At 56.7% G+C, this 16454-nt stretch overlaps 1 protein-coding gene across 5 annotated transcripts in view; it reads left to right on the top strand.

Annotated features, from left to right (window-relative positions):
- Pitpnm2 (phosphatidylinositol transfer protein membrane associated 2) overlaps window positions 1-16454 on the top strand; it is a 127156-nt gene that overhangs the window by 46576 nt on the left and 64126 nt on the right. The window contains exon 1 of one of the 5 annotated variants that reach the window (XM_026402926.2): window positions 3454-3892. The exons of the other annotated variants lie outside the window; for them this stretch is intronic. The gene's annotated coding sequence lies outside the window, so the exon portion shown is untranslated. Of the gene's footprint in view, window positions 1-3453; window positions 3893-16454 lie in introns of those variants that run through there. 5 annotated transcript variants of the gene reach the window in all.

The raw sequence follows: 16454 nt of genomic DNA on the forward strand, positions 1-16454 counted from the left end.
CCCACCCCACTTCCTACCCCCACTTCCCACCAACCTCCTTGCCTCTAAAGCCATCAGTAGAGTCCTGAAGACCACTCAAGTGCAGGCATTGGTCTGAGCACTGGATTTGCAGTGGCAGGCCATGTGGAATCTCTGCCTAAACTATGCTCTTTGGTGATACAAATGCCAGGAAGAAACAAGCAAAGGGAGGGGGAGGGAGAGGGAGAGGTGCTGGTGGGTTTACATGGGATGGTCAGAAAGGACCTCTCTGTGGAAACCTAAATAACCTTGGGAAGCAAGACACACGATACCTGGGAAGAGAAGAGGCGCAAAGGTCCCCAGATAGACGCGTGCCTGGCGGGTTTGGGGACTAGAGGCCAGAACAGAATGACAGAGGAAAGGCGGTAAGAGACAGTGGAGCAAGTTGGGGCCTGATCTCAGAGGGCTGGCAGGCCCTGGTGAAGGCTGGACTCATCCTAAGCATAGAGGAGCCCTGGGAGGATGTCAAGGTAGGGTGACATCCTCTCACATGCACTCACATTCTAACATGGGAACTGTGGCTACTGTCAGCTCAGAGCTTTGCAGGAATTTTAGGAAGTACCCTAGAGGTCAGGCAGCACCTTCAGATCTCGGCCATGCCCAGAATCCCTTGCCTGTATGGGGTGCCCCTGGAAAGGTCAGGGCCTCCAGGTGTCCCCTGGGTGCCCTAAGGCTTGGGAGATCTCATGAGCGCAGAGAAGTATTCTCTGTGGAATACTTCCCCAGCACCCAGCCCTGGCTCTGAGGGAGTTAATTGCACATTTGGGTGTTGACCAAAGCAGCTGGCCTAGTGGAACAGAGTGTGCAGGTCTTGGGCCTGACCTTGGGGACCCTCAAGATGCACCTGGCCTGTCCAACCTTCCATGGCTGTCCTTGAGGGAGCTGCCCTGAGAACTTACCATCAGGATTCCAGAAGCTCATCAATTCCCCATGTCAGAGCTGCAAAAGTGACTGGGGCTCCCCTCTCTGCTTCAGTTCTTGCTCCCTCCCTGCTTCTCCTGAGACACCCTGTGGAACGGTAGTGACAGCTTAGGCCTGAGAATGGGGTGGGGGGAGTTGTGTCCAGACTTCACCACCCCCTAGCTGGGGGCAGGGTCTCTAATCTCCTGGGGTTTCATTTTGCTTGCAAAAACATCTGTAATCCCAGCAGCACAGGAGGCTGAGGCAGGAGAATGGCAAATTCAAAGCCAGCCTCAGCAAGCCTTTGCAAAGCCCTAAGCAATTTATCAAGACCCTGTCTCAAAATAAAAAATGAAAGGGCTGGGGATGTGGCTCAGCAGCTAAGCACCCTGAGTTCAACCCTGGCACAAAACAAAACAAAACAGGAACTCAAGGATCAAATCAGTTCATTTGCATGCTGCAGTAGCCCCGCCTGGGCCTTCCGTGGCCTGCTGGCCGGCCTTGAGTGATTAGTGTTGCCTGATGGCTTTTGAGCTTTCTGGGACAGCTGCCCTGATCCTCTTAGGAGGGGCATTCCTGCCTGTTTGGGGGACTGTAATCCTGATCCATTTACCCTTACCATTTCCCGACTTAACCACATCCCAACCATATGCTGAGTGCCACGTGTGGGTCACCTTGTTAGTCCTCGAGCAGGCCCCCGAGACCTGTATGCTTTCCCTCCCCATTTTGTAGAAGAGAAAATCAAGGCTTGGGAAGACAGAGGAACTTGCCAAAGAGCTCTGGCTGGTAAATGGAGTGGGTGCTGGGAGGCCGTGTAGCTAGCTGCTGGCTGAGCTGGGCTGAACTGGGCTCTTGGACTGTCATTCCCGCCCCTGACTACACTCCCTGGCCCTGGACCTTCCTTACATCTTTCTGATTGTAAATGGTCAGAGAGAAACTCTCTGTATAAACCTGAATTAAATGTGGGGAGCAAATTACCTAACAATAGGGATGTGCCTTCCAGGGATAGTTGTGACGGGTGGGCAAGCCCTCCAGTACCCTGGAGAGGGCAACCCCTGAGCCCTCAGGCCCTGCTTGTCCTTTGGCCATTGTGAGTTTGGAATTCTGGCTCAGTGAGGCTGGCTAACTTGAAGAGCCTTTCTCTGAAGGTCCCTGGGTTCTCAGGTGACAAGAGAGGAACTGTGTACTTCTGAGCTGGGCTGTAGGTGCAGGATTCCACCTGGCACTGGGGCAGACTGCAGAGGGACCGAGCACAGCCCATGTGGCATTGTGGCCACTCCAGGTCTTCACCTAGCATCCTGGAGAGTGGACCCTGGCTTGCTTGTATGATCTTGTTGAGGTGGTAAAGTGTACAGAGCACAGAGGTGACCCTTCTCGCCACCTGGGAGTGAGCAGGCAGTGGCACCACGTCCGTTCCCAGTGTGGGGGACACGGCCCTGGCCATTTCTAGAACTTTCTGTCTCCCCAACAGAAACTCCATGCCTATTAAATAACAGTCCCCACCTCCTGCTGTACCCTCTGTTCTCTTGCCTCTGTGGATTTGCCTATTCTGAGCAGTTTATGTGGATGGAGTCATCTCTCTTAACATCATGTTTTTGAGTTCTTCCATGCTCTTGAGAGGTGGATTCTTTAAAACAAAACAGAACAAACAGGGTGTTACCAGGTGCTGCAGGAAAAGAGACCAGCAGGAGAAGCCCAGGTCCTGCCCTGCGAGGCCGCAGCAGGTGGTGCCCTTCGGGGACTCCTCAGCTCCTGGGCCTGCCTGTGGGCGTTTTCCCAGAGGAGCACCTGGAAATCCAGGGCCCAGGCCACATTCCGTACTCATGGTGCATGTCACAACTCTAGGTCCCCCTGGATCCTGGGGTGGGGGGGCTTGGGCCTCTCCCGTCTCACTTTTCCCATCTTTGAAGGGTCCTCAGGCCCCAACTGCCAAGAGTTATCTCTGACCTGATGAAGCCTGCATCCCAGAGTCTGGCCAGAGTGGACCTTGTGTGCCTGTGGGGGGGTGGGAGGGGCTGAGCCGTGCTTCTGAGACCGTGATTTTTTTATTTATCAGAAATTAATTGAGGGGCGTTGGTGTTTCCGGACTTAGGAGGAGCCGACGGGTCATGGGCTCTCTGAAAGCACAGGGCTGGTAATCCGTTTAAAAAAACATTTTCTTCTTCTTTTTAATTTAATGGAGGAAATCATTAGCTGGGAAATTGGTAGAACGGATTCGTTCCTGTTTTGAGGAGGGGGAGTGGAAGAGAACATTCACTCTGATTGCTGCTTGTTCTGGAAGTGTGGCCTCCAGCTATTCCCCCCAGCTGGGCCTGGCCTGGGGAGGGGCTGAGGGTTGAGTGGGGGGTGCCAGGGGGCTCTCCCTGGGCCCAGGTGGGTGGCCTTCACAGTCCAGGCAAACCTGTCTTGACTCCCAGTGCACAAGTCCTTCCCTCCAGCCAGAGTGCGGGGTGGGGGTCCCAGAGATCCCATGCTTGAGTCCTCGTTCCCAGGGAAACCGGAGCAGGACCCCTATCTGGGAAAAAGGACTACGTGCCTCTGGGGCTTCATCCAGTTCCAAGGGGAGGCAACTGGGTTCACCCTAAAAATAACCCACGATGCAAACAGCTTCCCCGTGCAAATGTTTTCATGTCTGTGGTCAGACGATTTAAAGGTACAGCTGTCTCCCACTGTCCTGGTCTGCTTGCTTTTCCTGGAGCAGAGAGGGCTCTAGGTGACCTGGCCTCCTGGGGTTGCTACCCGCAGGCATCCTGGTTTGGGTTGCCTCGCTGCTTCACTGCTGCCCTCTCCTTGGACACCTCCTCCCCAAAGGGGACCCTGAGCCTGGCAAGGCGTGGTTGCCTGTGGCTCTCAGCAGGCTCTGAGAGTCCCTTTCACAGGGCAGAGGGTGCAGACAGGCCTGGCCTAGTCAGTCACCCTTCAGGGATGTTGGATGCTTCGGTGGGTTCCGTCTATTGTCCACTCAGAAAAGCAGGTAAGAAGCTCTCCGAGGGGGCACCTGCAAATAGCTAAGCAGTCATGGAGAACCTGAGAGGCAAGCACTCAAGGCTGTGGGCCCAGTTCCCAAGCAGGGCTGCAGCTGGCTCCAGGCTCCTGGTCGCCCGGGCAGGCCTCTGCTTTTCCTTCCGGGCGCTGGGCTCCAGCTCTGGTGATCTGGGTGTTCTGGTTCTTCTGGCTCCGTCTCTCTTCACTGCCATGCTGCCCTTGCAGCTGCTGTCCTATGAGAGCCCCAGGCTCACTGTTACCCTGCGGCGGGGAACTCTTACCTGCCCATGAACAATTCTCCCTGGACATGCCATCTCTGAGGGGAATGCCACAGAACAGTCAGCCATCTGGAAGAAGCCTTCTGTGACTTATGTGGGCCCTGTCATGTTGACTATGGCCTTCCCTCAGGGTGGGCTTGGGACTCCAGGGCAAGGGGCTAGGCCTTGTAGTGGGGCTGGGAGTTAGTCTATAAGTGTGGTCAGACGATTTAAAGGTACAGCTGTCTCCCACTGTCCTGGTCTGCTTGCTTTTCCTGGAGCAGAGAGGGCTCTAGGTGACCTGGCCTCCTGGGGTTGCTACCCGCAGGCATCCTGGGGAGGCAGCTATGACTCTTGCCAGGTGCAGACCTGTAAGGCACTAAATGTTCCCTATCCATCCAGCCATCAGTTCATCCTTCCATCCATTCACTCATCCATCCACCCATCTACCCATTCACCCACACACCCATCCATCCACCCATCCATCCACACACTCATCCATCCACACACCTATCCATCCACACACCCATCTAACCACACACCCATCTAACCATTCATCTATCAATTTATCCTTCCATCTGCCAATTCATCCATCCAGCCATTTACACACCTATCTACCCACACACCTGTCCATCCACCCATCTTTCCACACATCCATCCTCCCATCCACCCACACACTCATTCTCCCATCCACCCATCCATTCACCCACACACCCATTCATTCATTGTTTCATTCACCCAAAGGATTTGCCCCGAGCCCGTGTGTGCTGGGCTCTGGTGCTACAGGGGTGGGACAACTGCCCAAGTCTCGCCCCTGGAGCCTCCACTCTAGTGGGAAAGATAGAAATCTTAAGAAAGAACATGCCACATCTGGAAGATGTGTGATACTCTGAGAGATGGATGCCGGGCTCGGAAGGACAAATGTGGTACCGTCCACCATGGTGTGGTCACACCATGAGGAGTCAAGTGTGTAGAGAGGGAAAGTGGAGTGTGGGGGAGGGGCGGGCAGGGTGGTAGCTGTTTGGTGGGTTGGGATTTGGGAAGATGAGAGGTTCTGGAGATGGCGGTGGCGGTGGCAGGACTTCGTGGGCATACTTACTGCCACTGAGGCCTATGCCGAAAAATGGTTAGGGTGGCAAATGTCCTGTGTTGTGCGTTTTGCCACCATTTAAAAAAGCAAAAGGAAGAAAAGCACGTAGAGTGTGCAACAAGGATCACACTCTGAAGAAGACCTGGAGCCGCGGGCGTGCGAGGGCTGGGGTCGAAGTGGAGTTTGAAGTGAGGCCATCAAGGAGGCCCTAGGAGGGCCGTGAGCAGAGGCCAGTGCAGGGGAGGAGCACAGATGCCTGCTGCTCTGTACTCCGCACCTCGGCAGGACATTTAGAGAGGGTCCCTCCAGGCCTGCCATTGAGGGAGGCAGGGACAGGGATGCAGGGAGCCAAGAACAGACTTCGCAGGGTGGAGACAGACCCGCGCTGGTGTCCGTGTTCCAGGAGTTCCGATGCTTCACGGCCATCTCTCGGAATTGAAGGAGGGTGGCTCCACGGGACACCAGAGTGGGCGAGTCCCCTGTGTGAGGTAGCAGTGTTTGCACAGAACCTCTGCACATCCCCCCATGGCTAAAGGGTCTCTAGATGACTCACAAGACTTAGCATGACGCCACTGCTCTGAAAGCATTGCTGTGCCGCATTGTTTAGGGATAATGAGAAGAAACACCTCTGGACATGTTCAGGGCAGACGCAGTGTTTCCGAATGTCTCCAGTCTGCAGCTGATTGGATCTTGGATGTGGAAAGGGGGGCACGGTGCTTTGTGGTTGGGTGTACCCTTCTGTTGTGTATCTGGAGCCTTTATTCCCCCCACCCATGGCTTCTCCTCCAGATGGTGGCTCCGGGTGGTTGGGACAGGAGACGAGTGGCTTACTCCATTTTCGGTCCTGGCTGTCCCGCTCTTAGGCACACAGCTCTTTGCCTGCCTGGTGAGGGGGTTGAGGACTGGAAACCCCAGCAGGGTGTATACTTACACAAGCCCCCATACCACCCCGGGGGCCGGGCCCAGTGCAGACCCACCTTTGCCACTGCCTTGCTGCGTGACCCCAGAGGAGCTTCTATGTCTCTGCATCTGCAGTGAGAAGGCTGCACAAGGAGGCAGGATTCTGTGCAGACCCTCTGTGTCAGAGGAGCCTTGAGAGCAGCCCACAGCATGAGAGGGTCTCCCTGAGCACTGGCCTGGAGCCAGGACCCTCTCTCTGCAGATCCTGCTGGGGGGTTCTGCCACTGCATTGGGGGTGGGGTTCCACTCCTGCAGCCCCTGCCCGGACATTCCAGGGATGGCCTCAGGAGTTGCTGGGGGAGACGGGGAGGAGAGTTCTAGAACAGGCAGAGAGCAGGGTCCATGATTCAGAGACCCTGTCATTATGGAGTCTGAGAAGCCCACTGCCCGGCTGGCAGCTGTTTGGTTCCCTGAGAATCTGACCACCCTCCCCCTGTCCTTTTAGAGGGGTCTCTGGGCCAGGCTGCAGACAGAAGCCAGTGCCACTGGCCAGACGCAGAAGGTAAGTACAGAGAGTAAGGGGAAGCCATGAAGACCCGGGAGCCAGGCCTGGGCCCATGCCCGTTCGTGTTCTCCATCTCCTCATCCACAGGGCTGCTCCAAGCAGGGCGCACACCACTGGCTTCTTGTGATTTGTTTCATCTCAGTTGTAAATGAGTGGAATTGGGTCCTGGGTGGTGCAGGTGTGGAGCGTGCCGTCGTGGTGGGAGTTCTGCTGGCAGCATTGGCCCTGCTCTGGGGCACCCCCAAGGTAGAGATCCTTGTCCCCACTTTAAAGGTGGAGAAGTCGAAGCTTCCAGGGGACGACTCGTGAGCCATGCAGCAGGGGTGCAGGACGGCTCTGGAACCCAGGCTCATCTTGTTTTGGAGTTGGGGGTTGGAGTTGATGCAGGCTCCCTGGGTCAGAGGAGATTGAGGCCACTTAGGGTCCCTGCCTTGGGCTCCAGGCCAGGCAGCCTCCCCAGTGTGCCATCCAGTGAGGAGTGTTGCTTAATGGAAAGACGAGGTAGGAATAGTGCTCAGTTTGGGGCCTCTGAGACCTGCAACTTGAAGACCAAGGGATAGGGGGATGTCAGGACACTTCCCAGGGCTCTAAAAAATACCTCATTTTAAAAGTGAGAGGACAGGGGCTAGGGGTATAGCTCAGTTGGTAAAGTGCTTGCCTCGCATGCACAGGGCCCTGGGTTCAATCCCCAGCACCACCAATAAATAAATAAATAAATAAATAAATAAATGTGAGAGGACAATAGAAACAACCCAGGTGTTCATCCACTGATGAATAGATAAATAAAACATTGTCTATTCACAAAATGATACATTACTCAGCCAAGAAAAAGAGTGAGGTAGTGACACAGGCTATAACACACAAACATGATGTTAAGTGAAAGAAGCCAGTTACAAAGGGCCACTTCCATTCATGTGAAATGTCCAGAACAGGTACATTTGTAGAGACAGGAGGATGGTGGTTTTGGGGGGCTGAAGGGAAGAGGAAATGGGAGTGACTGCTTCACGGCTCTCCTCTTGGGGTGAAAACAATGGGTTGGAACTCCACAGAGGCGGAGGTTGTGCCATGTCATGGATGTATTTCATGCCACCAAAGTGTACGCTTTAAAATGGTTAAAATGGTAAATTTTATGTTACATGTATTTTACCACAATAAAAAAAAGAGTGAGAGGAAACAGTTGACTCTAGGTAGTGAATCCATGGATGCTCCTTCTGACGTTTCCTCCTTTGCCATATGCCACAAAATTGAGGGGAAAGTCGGGGGGGGGGGCAGGAGAGAGAAGCCCACAGCTTCAGGGACAGGGTCTAGTGCCAGACCCTCCGATGCTTCTGTGTCAGCGCAGCGGCCCTGGGGACCCTGTCCTGGGGCCTGGCCATCAAGCAGGCGAGGGGAGGCAGGACATTGGGTGCTGCCCTGTCCTTCGGCCCCCCAAGAAGATCCCCCCGAGGTGGCACCAAGGCCTTCCGGGTGCCCACTGCCTCAGGCTTCCCCACTCTGTCAGCCTCACAGTGGCTTGGTAGAGCCGGTGGTCTTGTCCCTGTTGGTAGTGAAAAGATGGAAGCCCAGGGACATGGCTGGGCTTGCTCTGGTTCTGCAATCTCCAAAAGGAGAAGCTGAGGCTCCTGCCCAGGCCCTGGCCCCTCCTCAGCCCCATTTCTGTAGCCTCAAGTGTCCGAGGCCAGTCCTGGAGCCAGAGGCACCCAGTAGCGACAGTAGGGATGGCAGCAGCCAGGCAGGCGATGCAGCCTGGTGTGGCCCAGCCCACAGCGTCCAGGAGCAGCCTCCTCCATGGACTCGTGCCAAGCAGCCTCCCTTTCCTGCCTCCTGCCTGGGTGGTGCTGGGCCACTGAAGCCCTCCCGTAGGTGGGCATCCCCTCCTTCCCGAGGGTGGGAAAATGTGACTCAGGATTTGGCAACTGATGTTTAGGAAGAGGGAGGCAGGTGTGGACCAGCAGTGCCTCCCCAGGCATCAGGCTCGAGTGCCACTCAGGCCTGGGAGGGGCCTGTGGGCTCCTCAGTCCTGGGGTCTTGACCTCTGACTAGCCCTGCAGCTTGAGAATGGAGGCTTGAGGGGGGGTCTGTGTGCCTGCCTGAGGGTGGCCAGAGCATACCCCTCCAGCCTCCCTTTCCTGAGGGCTGCGGCTTTTGTCTGCGGGTTCAGCTGTACCCCTCCCAGCCTTGTCGCCGGGGCCCGGAGGCCTGGCCTGGGGGAGGCTGCAGCAGCAGAACTGTGGGATTGGTTCTCCGCTGACGCCTTCCCTCTGGCATATGGCTCCTCCGCCCGCCTTGAGCTCTGCCAGCGGCTCCCCTTTCTCCATGGCAACTTAGCTCAGTGGTCCCAGTGGAGGAGAGAGAATCAATTCTCCCTCCTTCCCGCCCTCCCGCTCTGCTCCCCACCCCTTCCTCTCCGGCCTGCCTTCCTCCCTCCTCCGTCATCCCTGTCCGCTGTGGCTCCTCTGTCCACCCAGCCTGGGACCCGTGCTGGCACCCTCTAGGCATGGACTGCCTGGGGAGCCCTGGGCCTCGGGCGGCTCCCTGACACTGGCACCTGAGGAGCTCAGCGATGCTGCGGGCATGGGGGCTGCTGGATGAGCCCCAGCCCAGCCCCTGCGGCCGGTGGTGCCCGCTCTGACACGTGGCCCCCCGCCCCTTACCTCTCGTTGGCTTCCTGGAAGGTAATTTTCTGCTCCTTTTGAAACATGTCACAGACATAGGTTGGGTTTATTAGTGAGGAAGGCTCCGGTCTGTCTTGACGCATGGGCTGCTTGTTTTCTCTCCAAGGAGGCGGGATGGAGGGAGAGAAGGACCAAGAGGCCTGGCCCGGCCTGCTCGAGCTTGGAGGGGCAGGGTGCATGGGCTTCTCCTCTGGAGAATCTGGTGGCTTGGCTTCTGCCTCCTGGGGCTGGGGACAGCGCTCTGTTGCACTCCTGTCTTCCGCAGTGGCTGCTCCACAGTGCGCCGGTCTCTTTCCTCGAGCGTGGTCCAGCCGGGAGAGGGGAGGATATTTCGAGGCGCGCACGTGCACCCCAGCGGGCCGGGCTCCGGCTGCGCACTGGCTGTCTCTCCAGCCAACACTTTATCCTCCGAAAATGGGCATTCAGTCGGGGGCGGGTGTCCCCCACCCTCAGGATGTCCAAGAAGACAGTGTAGGGGGACCTGTCTGCTGGCCGGTCCCCGGTGGAACACCAGTGTCCTGTGTCGCTTGCAGAGGCCCTGTGTGTTTTGGGACAGCCCCTCAGCAGTCTGGTTCAGTCAGGTCCCGACAGCAGCATTCAACTTGGCTCCCCAACGTCTCCTCCAAGGGAGCGGATGATGGTGACCGTGAGTGGCCCAGCCCAGGAGGCGAGGCCGCTCCCCCGCTACCTCTGCTTCCTGTGCAGCCGGCGCTGGAAAATAGAACCCGTGGTTGTCAACAAGAACGTCTCCTGTGTTGATGGAAAGTGAGGCCAAAGAGACCGGATTTAGCACCCAGTTCTTAGAAGCTCCAGGCCTGAATGGTGTCTGAGCGTGAGCCTGTCTGATCTTTAAATAGAAAGCGCACGCCAAGTAGCCCCGTCTGACTTGGGGAGCTTCAGAGCCCAGTGCAGGTATCAGGGAATCCGCACCCGATTCTAACAAAGGTGTGCAGCTTGGGAGGCTGACTGCAGAGAAGCCCAGCCTTTCAGGTATGTACCGTGTGCCAGGTGCCAGCGGAGTCGGGAGGGAGCGTGCTGGCTCTACCAGCTCAGAGTGGCGCGGCAGGCTGAGTGCTGTTGATAAGGTCAGGCTCACGGCCACCTGATTGGGTTCTATTTTGGTTTGGGCATTCTCTCTGACAGATTGCCTTAATAACGGCAGCAGAGCCTTGAAGGCGGCCGGAGGCAGGACTCCCTGTGCAGTTCTGTGGTCGGGTGCTCATCTCCTGCACCGCCCGTTTCTTTACAGTGGCCTCAGACCCCAGATTCTTGGTGCTTCCCTGTGAGCAGTGAGATGGGTCCTGCCGAGCAGGAAGAGAGGAAGGCTTTTGTGTCTGCAGACATCAACGCTGTCCTGCTTTTCCTCTGCTTGAGTCTGGAGACTCACGGAGACCCTCCTGGCATCTGAGTGTTGTGCAGGCTTCTTAATGACATTGCCGGCGTCTGGATTCTGGTTGGCTGGCTGTGAATTCTGATCGGTTAGCAGTTGTGTGATGGGGAGCGGGTGTGTGTGCTGGTCTTGTTTGGTTTGGTTTTGGTTTGCCTGTGAATGGAAACTCCGATGTGACAGTTACAGGCCAGCCCTTGAGTGCCCGCGCCCTCTTGCCTCTGCTCAGCCTCCGTGGAAGGCTGGTCCTGCAGTGCTGAGGAGGGGGTTCCTCTGCCTTCAGGTCCCCATGTTCTCCCACCTTGATCTGCCTGCGTGGTCCACCCACACAGCCAAGTCGGACAGCCAGGGCTTGGCCGAGGGGCAGAGGCAGGCTCCCCCGCCCCGGCTGCCTGCCGCCGGCCAGGTGGGCCCTGGGCTGCCCCGCCTGCCCGTCCCTCCCACCCCTCCTTCTCAGAGGATGCTCCGGAGCGTAATTGCATTTAGCGGTGCCTCACTTGACAGCAAGTGCAGAGCACAGAGGGTGTGAGAGCAGCTTGGAGAGGCGGGAGCCCTGGCTGCCAATGGCTCCTGCCGGCGAAAGTGTGGAAAGCTCATTCCAGGAAAAGTGGAATAATCGCTGAGCTGGCTGGCTTCCAGGCGGTGAGTTATTCTTCTTTAATTCGACCGAGTGCTGTATTCAGGGAAGGGCCCCGTGGAAAGCAGTTGGCAGACCTCAGGGAGCCCCTGAAGCTCTGAGGGGACAGTTGGCTTTGTCTTTTCCTGAGCTGAGGTCCACTGCCCAGGCTGTGCAGGGGACAGGACAGACAGCTCAGACTTGGGTGGGGGATCCTGGGGCTTAGGACAACCGCCTGCCCCGGAGGTGCCTCTGTCCTCAACCAGCCCTGGGCCCAGTTCCTTGGGAGTCTCTTGGTGGTATTCCATGAATGACAAATGACTTGAACTGTGCAGGAAGAAGGCAGCTCCAGCTCCCGCCGGCCTCTCCTGGTCTCCTTGAACACACACAGGCACACTCGCACAGCCCTCATCCCCTGTGCACACACCCACATGCACATGTGTGTACACCCCACAGATGTACCTTTCCCTCCTGCTCCGTCCTGGCTGCACCCTGCCCATGCTAATGTTCCCAGCACTGTTGGACCCCACAGCCACCCTTTATGCTTTCCAGCTCCGCGTCTCTCCAGAGGCAGCCTGTCCTTGTCCACTCTGGAGAGCTGCCTCCCTCTGTTGTCCCTTTCCCTCACCTGAGGCTGTGCCGCGCTGTCTGGTGTGTTCCTGGGGGTGGGCATGGTTCTCTGCAGGGCAGTCCCAGGTGCCAGCCCTCTGAGGGTCTCCACCCCCAGGGAAGGGACTCATCAGAGGGAGACTACTCAGCTTAGGGTGCTCTGAATGCAAACCTGTGTGTGCACGTGTGTGGCATGTTATGAGTGTGTGCATGTGTGGCATCTGCTTGCCGGTGTGTATGCATGTGTATGTGTGTGGGGTCTATGTTCGTGTGTGCATCTGGGGTATGTTGTGTAGGATGTGTTTGTGTGGTGTGAGTTTAGTGTGCTGTGTGTGTATGAGTTGGTGGGTGTGCTGTGTGTGTGGTGTGCCTGTACATTGATGGTGTGTGCATGTGCGGTGTGTGTGGTGGTTGTGTGTACATTCCATGCTATTTGTGTCTGGGTGTCTTGGCTTCACATCCGTTCCCCCCTGTTTCTGGCTCTGTTTCCGGAGCCAGGTGGACAGACTCTTTCACCCCTTACTTGATCTTCACCATCTTATGGGATTTTATAGTTTTTTTTTTTAATTTTTATTATTAGTTGTTCAAAACATTACATAGTTCTTGACATTTATGGTTTGTAATCACCCCTTTTTACATGCCCCAAAACAAGTCTCGGCTGACAGCTGCCTTGGGCAGAGCCACAGGTCCATCTCCCGCGTCGGGTCCACTCCTTGTTTCCTCGTGCAGCTGTCTGCAGCGCTGGGCTCTGGGGTGAGGACTAGACCCAGCCCCTGCCCCTGGGAGGGACCTACAGAGGAGGCTTGGTCTCCTTCTGTCCCATCTCATCATCTCAGGAAGAGAAAAGGAAAGCCAAGGACAGAGAGCAGTTGGGGAGGGCGTCCCACACCCAGCCCCCATCCTGGCTGCCGTCCCCACCAAGGTATGCGAGTGACTTTGCAGAAGAGATCCTAGTGGCCCAGACCCAGTGCACTCTGCTCGGCTCTGGTGCAGTGGCTCTTTCTTTTAAAGACCTTTACACTGTCCTGCTCTGGGGCCGTGGCTGCGCTGTGGGGTCTGTTTTATGCTGAGGACTTGGGCGTAGGTGGCTCCATGAGGTGGGAGGGATGCTACCCATCAAGAGACCTGTGCCTTGCTTTCCCACCTGTAATGTGGAGAGAGCACGGTCTGTGTCATGTGTGTGTCACGTACCAAACACAAAGGACAGACGTGGGAACGAACATGTGCTTTGGCAGTGGCAGAGGTGGTCGGGCTGTTGTGGGTGGAACGTTCCAGGAACTTCCCTTCTAACGAACTGGGGCAGATGTGTGTGCCCCTACAGATGTGTGAGGGAGAGGGGGGCACAAACATAAAGTAAACAGGGGAAAAGGCGGGCAATCTGCACTTCTAGAAGAGTGTCTGTGGAAGTTCCTGTGAGTTTTGCAATTTTTCCATATGTTAGAGATTATGTGAAAATGTTTTAAAAAATTCTGAGGCATTTGAGGGTTCTTCTAAAGGGTGGACAGAGAGCAGGGTTCATACCTGAAGGATCCTACAAGAAGCTAAATGAAAAAACTCAAGTCCTGTCCTTGTGGGAGTGGCCAGCCAGTCCTGGGGGACAAGGAGCCGTGGGAGGCAGGGTTCCTTGGACACAACCTCAGAAGTTGAGCTTCTTCCGGGATCCCTGACTGAACTCGGGATTCAGGCTTGGGTGCTTTCCCCAGGGGCTCTGCCTGATGCCTGAGCCTCTCCTTTAGAGCTCTGGGTGCGAGGGAGTTGGTTCCTGCGCTTTCTGGACGAGATGCTGCTGCTTTTGGGTTCAGTGTGCAGCTTCAGGTTCCCCCCGATAAGTAAGCTTTGTGGTCCTCTGCTGTTGCCCAGCCTCATGACAGCCCCTTTCAGATAACTGTCCAACCTCAGAACCTAGACAGCTATTGAGAGGGATCATCAGACCCAAGGTCTGAGAGTCTGAGGTCCCCACTCTGCTTCATGGGGACCTTTCCAAGCTAACATTATCTCCCATAAAGCCAAGCTTGGTGGAAATGCCAGAACCAGGGGCCTGAATGTGCCCTGTCAGCCTGCAAAGTGCTGGTGATGTTTTGGGAGGGGGCTGTTTGTCAGTACCTGCCCACTCTGTGCCTCAGTTTCCCCACCTTGTTGCTATAGCAAGAGGAACTTCCCTTACCAGGTGCTTGTCACCTCTCCCAGAGCAGGGTGCGGTCAGGGCAGAGAGCAAATCAGGAAAGCTGCCCTTGTCCCCGCTCTGCCATCAGCCTGGTTGTGAGATCCTTGGGACTCCCTTGGCCTCTCTGAGCCTGTTTCCTGGTTTATGTGACAGGGTTAACGAAGGGCACACTGGGGAGGCTGGGAGGGACAAAAGGATCGTGTCTGCAGTGCACTTTGTTCCGAGCCGGTGCCCTTGTAAAGCTCTTCACAGCCTCCTAGGTGTGGGCACACCGATCACAGCCCGTGGCAGTGAACAGGCTTTGTCAGAGGCAGTGTGGACAGGGAGCGGGAGGGCTGCATTTTAACGGGCTTGCCCCTGGTCTCACTTGCCTGCAGGCCCCTATCTGTAGCATGGCTGGAGTGCTCTTCACGACTGGGCTCCTGGGATGGAGCAGATCAGGACTCTGCTGGTGGAGACATCCCCGGGCCCTGAGAGCAAAATATGGGGGCTACATAGGCCCAGGTTTGGGTGACCCAGGGGACTGTGTGACACATGGTGGCTCCCAAATCCTGTTGCCCCTCAGTTTCCTGGAGCACAGAATGGGGCAGGCAGGTGGCCCCCTGGCCATGCTATGAGAGTCTCCAAGGCTCCGCTCCTTGCCCTGCTCATGGAGGGGTGCAAGATAGGGTGATGGCTTCACAGGGCTCTCTCCAGATGGCCACTCTGTACTGGAGTCCGTCCTAAGTGCCAGGCCCACACCACGGAGCCAGCTATGCCCAGCTAGCCATCGGCTGCAGAGCACTCCCGGACCAGGCCTGCCTTCCAGGACAGGCAGTGGTGCTCACCAGCCTTCAGCTCTCCCCGACAGTCCCCCATCCCAGGTCCCAGCAGGCAGCACCAGACTGGAGCTTAGATGTGGCCATGGTGCCAAGGAGGGGCCTCCCCTGGACCCTGAAGGAAGACAGGGCCAGAGTTCCCATGTAAATCGCCAGCTGGCACTCGAGCAGGAGGACAGGAGCCTGCTAGCTGTCCTCACTGCCGCCTCAGCCCTCTGCCCAGCCCACCTGAGCTTGGCCTGCTTCTGCCTGTCAGGTAGCAGTCACACACTAGGGCCCTCAATCAGACCAGATGGATGGTGAGGCTGAGCACAGAGACCCTGGGGCTTCCCCAAGTCACTTGAAACTACCTGGGACTATAGCTGGCAACACCCCTTCTGCGCCAGTTGGGTGGATGTGTGAACAGGCACTTGGATGCTGGGCCCTGAGGGCATCCTCCCCCTTGGCTAGGCTGGGCCCTGAGGGGTGTCCCATCCCCCCTCCCCCTGGCTAGGCTGGGCTGAAGAACCTGTTGTTGGTTCCCTGGAATAATTAGAAGGAATGGCACAGAGCTCAGGCCTGAGCTCCCCGCTCCTCCTTGGCAGAGGCCTAGCTGTGTGAGCTGTCCCTGCCTGCACACTTCTGGGACCCTGGGATGTGGCCCTGCTGGAACCTGGCCTAGATACCTGGAGATGGAGGACCACACAGGGCCAGATACCTGCTCCAGCTCTCAGGGCCCTGTTACTGTTGCTTGATGTGAGCTCCCGTCTGCAGCCTGGTGGCATTCAGTCACTGTCCCAATTCCCCCCACTGGGAACCCCAGGAGCCATGAACCAGGCTGGGTTAGGGCCAGGGCAGGGTTGCTTCCGCCAGGGCCCTGTGAGATGAGCAGAGCCTCTGAAATCCACGTATCCACCTCTCCTGGGGACTCTGCTGCCCCTGGGTTCTCTCGCTCTACCTCTGTCCTCCTGCAGAGCCTCCTGGCTGGATCTTGCCAGATCTCAGTAAGAACCTATTGTGTGGGCACCAGTGTGTGAGGCCAGAGCTGGGTCTTGCTGCCACCAGCAGTTCCTGAGCACATTGCATAGGGATCATCAGCTCACTCATTGTGATCTGTTCCATGCAGGGACACAGAAATTGAGAGGAATGACCTGCCCAAGGTCACACAATGGCTTGGGAACAGAGTTTAGAATTGAAATTATTATTCACCTAACAAATGTTTGTTGGGCAACTTCTCTGGCTGAATCCTGGGAAGCCACTCTGAACGAAGCTCAGGGCCTGAACTCGAAGGCAAACCTGCGGCCACAGGACAGGCTGATAAAGGCCAGCGAAGTCAGCGCAAGGTGTCCCCGGGGCCAGGGAAGGCTTCCTGGAAGACTGAGCCTGAGGGGACTGGAGTCCAGCCTTGGCCCCTTGTTCTCATTCTCTAGGGCCTTCCCCTTAACCTGGGAGGTGTTTAAAATGCAGGTTCCTGGGCCCCTGGCAGGAAGC

The sequence above is a fragment of the Urocitellus parryii genome, chromosome 3 (genome assembly GCF_045843805.1).
Source record: "Urocitellus parryii isolate mUroPar1 chromosome 3, mUroPar1.hap1, whole genome shotgun sequence".
NCBI lineage: Eukaryota > Metazoa > Chordata > Mammalia > Rodentia > Sciuridae > Urocitellus > Urocitellus parryii.